Source organism: Impatiens glandulifera, chromosome 8 (genome assembly GCF_907164915.1).
Source record: "Impatiens glandulifera chromosome 8, dImpGla2.1, whole genome shotgun sequence".
Lineage (NCBI taxonomy): Eukaryota > Viridiplantae > Streptophyta > Magnoliopsida > Ericales > Balsaminaceae > Impatiens > Impatiens glandulifera.
This window is the reverse complement of record NC_061869.1, coordinates 48,099,645-48,108,998: the sequence shown is the minus strand read 5'-3', so window position 1 is coordinate 48,108,998 and position 9,354 is coordinate 48,099,645. Positions and strand designations below refer to the sequence as shown.

The following is a 9,354-nucleotide window of genomic DNA, read 5'->3' as shown; positions in this document are numbered from 1 at the left end:
ATCCTTGATTTCTTTCTCTAAATGGTCATCTCGTTGGATTTGTTCTTTGGATTTGGATTGAATACTTCATTCCCACTGATCATGTTAACGGGTTGTTTAGTTAAACCGGATAGCTTCAGGTTTTGGATTTGTCATTTCCTCTTCTGACCGGTTTGATTACTTGACTGGTTGTTATTCTTGAACGTTCGAAGTTCTTGACCATTCCTGCACAATAAGTTTGTTAAGTTCTTATTAACCGGTCAATTTTATCTAACAAATACAAACTATATACAATCAAGATCATACATCTATTTATAATGAACAATTGCATGACTTCAATGGTATGGTCGCGTAACAAGCGTGTCGTCGCGAGAGGCGACCAACCATCACGTAACGAGATCATACATTTATAATGAACAATTGCATGACTTCAATGGTATGATCGTGTAAAGAGCGTGTTGTCGAAAGAGGCGACCAACCATCGCATAACGCGACCATACCATTTATAATGAACAATTGCCTGACTTCAATGGTATGGTCGTGTAAAGAGCGTATTGTCGCGAGAGACGACTAACCATCGCGTAACGCGACCATACCATTTATAATGAACAATTGCATGACTTTAATGGTATGGACGTTGTACGCGTTCATTTTTGTTCCCTTCAATTTTTTTGGCGTGTGTGCCCCTTTTTTAATTGATTGGCATACGCCCCCTTTTTTCGAATTGAATTGGCCTGTACAGGTTTAAATCAATACACTCGCAAATGTATCGATCTAATTAACTTGAGAGTCGCCACTTTAGTTTACTTCCCAAAGAAACTAAAGAAAAGAAAAATCAGAGATTCATTTTAAGAGTCCGGTGTTTGGTTACGTATTAGGAAAGGGCCTACGGCGCTATGTCCTATACGCCTGTCTTTACAGACAGTCTCTACTCCTAAGTAATTGGCCATTTGATATTTGAAAGATTATTACGTTTTCGTTCTGAGTTCAGAACTCTTTTGCATTGTGTGAGAAATCTTAATCATTTTGCAAGGGACTAGTCCTATTCATGGGGTATTTGACAAGGATAAGGCATTGAAAAGTATTAAAAGGCATTGAAAGACATCAAAGAGCATCACAAGGCATAGAGCAACCTTGTCAAAGTAAAATGAGAATCAGAATTCCCGAGAAAAATCAAATGAGGATAGATGAGGAGAATAACAATTCGATTGGAGGACTAGAATTTTATTCTTTTGCTCAAAGGAGTGAAGAGAGTGGATTAACTTAAGGTCCCAAGTGTTTCCCAGTTTAAAATTTTCAGAGTTAAAGAGAACTCTGAACACAACACATTAAAATGAGTCATTTCCAAAAATAATTTCCAAAATCCCAAAAATTTCATATGATAGACAAAAATATTATTAAAAGCTCACAGGAATCAAGTTTGGAATTTTCGGAATTATAGAGCTCCCGACATGACACTGCAAAGATAGACATTCTTCCAAACGGGCCCTAAAAATTTGGGGAAAAATTATTTTTGAAGAAAATAATATTTTTGAGTTTTTGGGAAAATTTGAGGAAGTTTGAAAGTGGTTTGAATGTTAGAATCATCATTTTAGGTGGTTTGTTAAAATTGGGAAACAAACGGGACCTAAATTTATTTTAATTTTTTTTTTTAATTTAAATTGCATGTTCTGTAAGCAATGCCAAGGGATGCTCATTTGTTGCATCAGCAAGTGTCTCGACTTCCAGCAATGTCCTAGCAAATGCACACTTGATAGACAATGAGATGTATGATTCTATCTGATCTCTATCTGTGACAGATGAGGATTCCATCGTCATTTCATGTTCTTCTTCCAGAAGAAGCCTCCTAGAAAGCATTGCCAGAGCCACTATATCTTCCATTAATAATAAGGCCTCGTTGAAATGGAGATGATAGTCAGATAATCTCTTATCAGTCCATTTTTGAATAGGTGAGAGGAATGATTGTAAGAAAGTAGACTCTCCAACTTCCCCATCCTTTTCAAGTTTAGAAAGCAAACTCTTTAAGTGTAACCTCTCTTGTGGTCCCCTTTGCTCCTTCAATGGAATCTTCTTCAGCTGCTCAATGGCATGCCGCAACATCTCTCGCTCTCTTGTGATAACAAACTGATGAAATAACACCCATGCATAGCAGGCATAGTGGATGGTCTCTGTTATTCCCAAAATGCGCCAAGTTGATTTCAATAGCTCCAGAATTTCTTCCACTTCCTCTGTCAATGTACCCTCATCAAGGACATCAAACACGCTTAACAGTAATTCCTCATACAGTCTGACATTCAAGTGATACCCATCAGCCCAATGGCATACTTCACCAGTTAAGTCACCACGAGCTGGCCTCTCTGCAAGTGGAATAGCAGTCTCTTTTAGTGATCTTAAACATTCTGTGCGCTGGACTTCCCCTGTAGATGATGGAAAGGACTCCGATTCCTCTATTTTTGCAAGCAGATTCCTCAATTCACATGCCTTACGATCCAGATTCACCAAACCCCACAGCTGGATGGTTTATAAGCCCCTCCTCCAGCATGTTTAATTGTCTCTTTTTCCACCGTATGTAGGCTTTCTTGTCAGGAAATTCATTTCGTGAAATGCAGCATAGTAATTCCAGAGGAACTAAAAGAGTGTCCATTCTTTTGCCTATTTTCCCAGCCATTGCATTAAGCAGTCCTTGCCTTGTCCTAATGTCCATTCCTTCTGAAATCTCCATGTGAACACGAATTGTCTCCAATAAACGAACTAATCCAGTACCGGGATGTGATTGGCTCACTTGATCACTTTTACTCAGTCCAAGCTTCTTTATAAATCTAGACCGTCTCTCTTTCTTTTTCTCTTTCACTGGTATGATGAGACCCCCTGCAGCCCCAGCAGCAGACAAGAGAATTTCATAGGCAATTTCGCGGAGGTCATCATCAGTAATATCAGTTACAAATGGGGGCAATCCCAACACGGGATCAAAAGTGTCAGATGAAACACGTCTAGATGCTCTACGGCTTTGAACTTCCTCCAAATCATCCTCATCCTCAAAATCATCTATATCATCCACTGTTAATTCCCGTTCCTTCTTCGGAATAAATTCTTGGGTGTGTGTGAAATCAGGAGACTCTTCAAGATCTCCCACATCATTGGAGTTAAAAGAAACAGATTTTGAGAGATCAGTTATGTTGGAGAAATCGAATAATAGCAACTGTTTAGCAATTCAGAAATAAACAAGCTACAACAAGGCCTAACAATTCTTTTTCCCTTTTGTGTAATCAAATAGGCAGCCAAAACAATTGAGCATCAAACAATCAAACAATCAAAAACAGAGAGCAGGACACCAAGATTTTACGTGGAAAACCCAAATTAGGTAAAAATCACGGGACACTTCGGCCACTTAAATCATCCACTATATCAAATGGGTATACAATGTAGTTCAATACAAGCCTAGAGGTAATCTAACAGAAGTTATCAATTGACCTCATCCTAACTTGTCATTCACATACATTATCATCATCACTAAGGATGACTAACCAAATGGAGAAGAGATAAAGGAAATCAGAAGAAGAACCTGCTACTTCAATGGAGGAAGAACTGCTGGAAGAGAGAGAGAGAAAAACCAATACCAAAAACTACTGTGTGTTTTTTTCCTTAATTAAATATGCCCTAATGGGCTTTATTAATTTGTTAGGCCCAACTGCCAAATGAGCTGACCCAACAAATCTCCCCCGTCAGCGCAACTTCGCGGGCTCCAATAAACCCGCTCTCTCCCGACAATCTTCAAACTTGTCCTTAGGCAAGGATTTCGTAAACATATCGGCACCATTCTCACTTGTATGAATCTTCTCCAAGTTCAGCTCTTTTGCCTCAAGCACATCACGTATCCAATGATATCTCACGTCGATGTGTTTGGATCTCGAATGAAAAGCTGAATTATTTGAGAGATGAATGGCACTTTGACTGTCGCAAAACAAAGTAAACTTCTCTTGTTTTTGACCCAACTCTTGTAGGAACTTCTTCATCCATAACACCTCTTTACATGCCTCAGTAGCTGCAATATACTCAGCTTCTGTATTAGACAAAGCAACACACTTTTGTAACCTTGACTGCCACGAAACAGCACCGCCTGCAAAGGTAACCAAAAAACCTGATACAGATTTTCTTGAATCAACATCACCCGCCATATCAGAATCTGTAAAGCCTTCCAAAATAGGAGTATCACTTCCGAAGCATAAACGTGCTTTCGAAGAGCCTCGAAGATATCTGAGAATCCACTTAACAGCCAACCAATGTTCTTCTCCCGGGTTGGAGAGATACCGACTAACAACACCAACTGCGTGTGCTATGTCCGGTCTTGTACATACCATGGCATACATAAGACTACCAACTGCAGAGGCATAAGGTACATTCTTCATTTCATCTTTATCTTTCTCACTTGTAGGACATTGTTTAGAACTTAGCTTGAAATGACCTGCAAGTGGAACTGAAACCGGTTTTTCATTTTTCATTGCAAACCTCTCAAGTACCTTCTCAATATACTTTTCCTGTGATAGCCAAAGTGTTCTGATCTTTCTGTCTCTTGTGATTTCCATGCCTAGGATCTGTTTCACTGAACCCAAATCCTTCATCGCAAAAGACTTGTTCAACTCTCTTTTGAGCTTCTCAATTTTCGCAATATCTTGCCCAACAATCAGCATATCATCAACATAGAGCAGAAGAATAACATAATCATCAACACCGTATCTCTTGATGAAAACACAATGATCAGAAGTAGTCTTACTGTACCCATTTGCTTCCATAAAAGAGACAAATTTCCTGTACCATTGTCTAGGCGCTTGCTTGAGCCCATACAAGCTTTTCCTCAACCTGCAGACAAGGTCTTCTTTACCTTTAACTTTGAAACCCTCAAGTTGTTCCATATAGATCTCTTCCTCCAAGTCACCATGGAGAAATGCAGTCTTCACATCCAGTTGTTCAATTTCCAAATCTTGACTAGCAGCCAATGCTAACACAACTCTGATGGATGACCTCTTCACAACCGGTGAGAAGATCTCTTCAAAATCAATCCCCTTTTTCTGTCCAAAGCCCTTCACAACCAGTCTTGCTTTGTATCGAGGTTGTGAGTTATTCTCTTGGTGCTTCAACTTGAATACCCACTTGTTCTTCAAAGACTTCTTTCCTTTTGGAAGTTTCACCAAGTCATAAGTTTCGTTCTCTTGCAAGGAATTTATCTCTTCTTGCATTGCCACTGACCACTTATTCTTGTTTTCATGAGACAATACTTCTTGATAGGTTTCTGGTTCTCCCCCGTCAGTCAACATCACATACTCATTGGGAGGATACCTACTAGAAGGTTGTCTCTGCCTACTAGATCTTCTAATATGTTGATCATTAGGCGGCTCTAGAGAACTATCATCATCTTGTTCAGCTTCCTCTGTTGGCTCAGCATCAACTAAAGGAGTCTCATCAACCTCAACTTGATCATTCTCCACATCATTGGGCTGTGATTGTGGTGTACGAATCCTACCATTGTCAGGCAATTCATTCTCTGTAGACTTCGGCTTTTCCTTTTTCTCAAAGTCTTCAATGGTCTGATCTTCAAAGAATACCACATCTCTGCTTTTAATGAGTTTCTTGTTAACCGGATCCCAACATCGGTACCCAAATTCTCCGTGACCATACCCAATAAAGATACACTGTCTCGTCTTGCTATCAAGCTTAGCTCTCTCATCTCGAGGAACATGAACAAACACTTTACAACCAAAAACTCTCAAGTGATCATAAGAGACGTCTTTACCTCTCCAGACTCTTTCTGGAACGTCGCCATCTAAAGGACTTGAGGGTGAAAGGTTTATCAGATCAACCGCTGTCTTCATTGCTTCTCCCCAAAAGGATTTTGGCAACTTAGCATGAGACAACATACACAAAATTCTCTCATTGATAGACCTGTTCATCCTCTCTGCGACTCCATTCTGTTGAGGTGTTTTTGGCACAGTCTTCAAAAGCTTGATCCCATGACTTTTACAGTATTCCACAAATGGTCCTCTGTATTCTCCACCATTGTCCGAACGAACACATTTCAACTTCTTCCCAGTTTCTCTCTCCACTTCAACATGAAACAACTTGAAGTAATCCAATGCTTGATCCTTAGTCTTCAAGCAATAGGCCCACACCTTTCTTGAGCAATCATCGATAAAAGTGATGTAATAATGAGCACCACCTAAAGTCAAGGAATCCATAGAACATATGTCTGTGTGAACCATATCTAGGATATTGGGCTTCCTAGATGGAGAGAAACTTTTGAAGGAAACTCTATGTTTCTTACCAACTAAGCAATCTGTGCATGTCTTCAAATCTGTGGACTTTAAGCCCTGGAGATCGATTGTCTTGGAGAGAACTTGCATGTCATTCTAACTTAAGTGACCAAGTCTCTTATGCCAAAGCTGTGCTGAACAATCATTAACTGCATTTGTTTCTCCCCCGTAAGACTTAGTCTCTGTCACATAAAGAGAACCGACCTTCTTTCCTTTAGCTATCACCAACCCCTTAGTGAGTTTCCATTTTCCTTCACCAAAGTAACTATGATAGCCCTCATCATCAAGAATACCAGTAGAGATCAAATTCATCCGAATATCAGGAACATGTCGAACATTCTTCAAAAGTAGCTTGCACGAAGTGTTAGTATCCAAACAGACATCTCCTTTTCCAACAATCTTACACGTAACATGGTTTCCCAACGTCACTGAACCAAACTGTCCACTAGTGTAAGAAGAAAATATATCACAACGATTGGTGACATGATAAGAAGCACCTGAGTCTACCACCCATTGTGTATCTTGAGAAACAAGGTTGATACTATCATTGTCGTAAACAATATCGATGTCGTTACCACCCACATCTGCAACCTTACTACTTCCATCTTGCTTATTCTCCTTTTGTTCCCGCTTCAAAGATCTGCACTGATACTTCTTGTGTCCTGGCTTGCCACAATGATAATATGTAATCTCTTTTCTCGAGCTAGATGTTCCCCGTGACCTGTCTGAACTGCCACTGCGATTCTTTGGAGTTTTACTTTTACTTCTACCCCTTTTCTCAGTCACGAACACCTGACTTGGAGTCGAGAAGCCCTGTTCTTTTCTTCTAGCCTCTTCATTCAGCACGCTCTCTTTCATCATTTTCAAAGTGAGCTTACCTTGTGGAACAGAATTGGTAATTGAAACCACAAGTGTTTCCCAACTATCAGGCAGAGAATTAATCAAACACATAGCATGAAGCTCATCATCAAATTTCATTCCTATCGCAGCCAACTCATTTAGAATCCCCTGAAAAGCATTTAGATGCTCAGACATAGAAGACCCATCTTGATATTTCAACGAGCAAAGCTTCCTAAATAGAAATGCTCTGTTTTGAGTGTTGTTCTTCTCATACAGTTCACTCAAAATAGTCCACACCTTATAAGCATTAACTTCAGTAGCCACATGCTGATACACACTGTTGTCAAACCATTGCCTGATTTTACCAACTGCCTTTCTGTTCAGCTTCTTCCAATCTGCATCTGTCATAGCCTCTGGTTTTCCTTTATCACCCAAAATAGTGTCTTCATAATCATAATTACACAATAAGTCCTCCATCCGTGACTTCCAGATTATGTAATTGGTAGCTGTGAGTTTGATCATCGTTCCATTACTGCTCAACGATTCTTCCATTTGAATTATACAAGAATCACCACCAAACGAACTCAGCTCTGATACCACTTGTTGGAGAAATCGAATAATAGCACCTGTTTAGCAATTCAGAAAAAAAACAAGCTACAACAAGGCCTAACAATTCTTTTTCCCTTTTGTGTAATCAAATAGGCAGCCAAAACAATTGAGCATCAAACAATCAAACAATCAAAAACAGAGAGCAGGACACCAAGATTTTACGTGGAAAACCCAAATTAGGTAAAAACCACGGGACACTTCGGCCACTTAAATCATCCACTATATCAAATGGGTATACAATGTAGTTCAATACAAGCCTAGAGGTAATCTAACAGAAGTTATCAATTGACCTCATCCTAACTTGTCATTCACATACATTATCATCATCACTAAGGATGGCCAACCAAATGGAGAAGAGATAAAGGAAATCATAAGAAGAACCTGCTGCTTCAATGGAGGAAGAACTACTTCAATGGAGGAAGAACTGCTGGAAGAGAGAGAGAGAGAAAAACCAATACCAAAAACTACTGTGTTTTTTTTTCCTTAATTAAATATGCCCTAATGGGCTTTATTAATTTGTTAGGCCCAACTGCCAAATGAGCTGACTCAACAAGTTATAATGGGTACTAGTGTAAATGATGGAACAGTTGGGAGTGGCTGTTTGGGTGGTGAGCCTGATAATTCAGGCCTGGTCACCAAAAAAAACTCATCCATAGCACCTGAATTGTTCATATTCGGGAACATACTGCTATCATGGTAGTCTCTAATAGCTTCAGAGAGTTCAAGCATTCCACCTTTCTTTGCACAACTGAGCACATAATCCACTCTCACTTCATTCAGATCCACATCGTCTAATGAAACTGCACCAGGAGGCATTACTACTTTCTTGATTAAGCTTCCAGAAAGTATAAAATCAAGCAGTATACGCCTGTCCCGTCTGTATCGTTGTAGAAGCTCAACCCCATCTTCCTCTTCCATGGAAATCGAAGTCTAAAGAGAACAGTAAGAGTTAGTCTTTCTTGACTTCTGAAGCTACTGAAAATTTGGGTGGAATGCGATCGGAATCCAAATCGAATCTGAACAGTCCGATTAGGGTACAACACCACCGGTATGATTGATCGCAGTCTTCGCAGAGCTAGAGAAAGAAGCACAGAGTCGTTGAAGCATAGGAAATGAGCAACGGGGGAAATCGAACTAGACCGATATCTTGAAACCAGTTGAATTGAAGCAAATGGATGTGAAATTTTGAACCAGATTTTGTTGATGCGGAAGCAAGTTCTTAGTCTATTTTGTGCGTCAGAGAGAGAGAAGACTGGTTTCTAATCCTATCCTCAATCCTAACTACTCCTAATCAAAGATCTTTCAGCCAGAATCTAACGAATATAAGTCAAGCATTCAATCAATTGGAAATAACTTCAACAGCAAAGGAAACATACTTGAAATTTGAATGAAACAAACTGTAATCACATTTCTAATCATCAAGCGGCATCGGTGTTCATAACCGATGCCTCCAATCAACCTTTCAAGAACATCATTCAGTTTGAATGTTTACCTAATTAGCAAAGGGAGATGAAACAAGATAAAGAAACGAAATGAGTCAGCCAGATTCGAAGAAGCTTCAGCCAAAGTTTCTGCCGTTCTTCGCGTTCGTCGATCCAATCGTCCAAGGCAATGAGCTCGA

At 39.7% G+C, this 9,354-nt stretch overlaps 1 pseudogene; it reads right to left on the bottom strand.

Moving 5' to 3' along the window:
- Nucleotides 1–1,635: 1,635 nt before the first annotated feature.
- Nucleotides 1,636–9,024, bottom strand: LOC124913419 (annotated as a pseudogene).
- Between the last annotated feature and the right edge of the window lie 330 nt (nucleotides 9,025–9,354).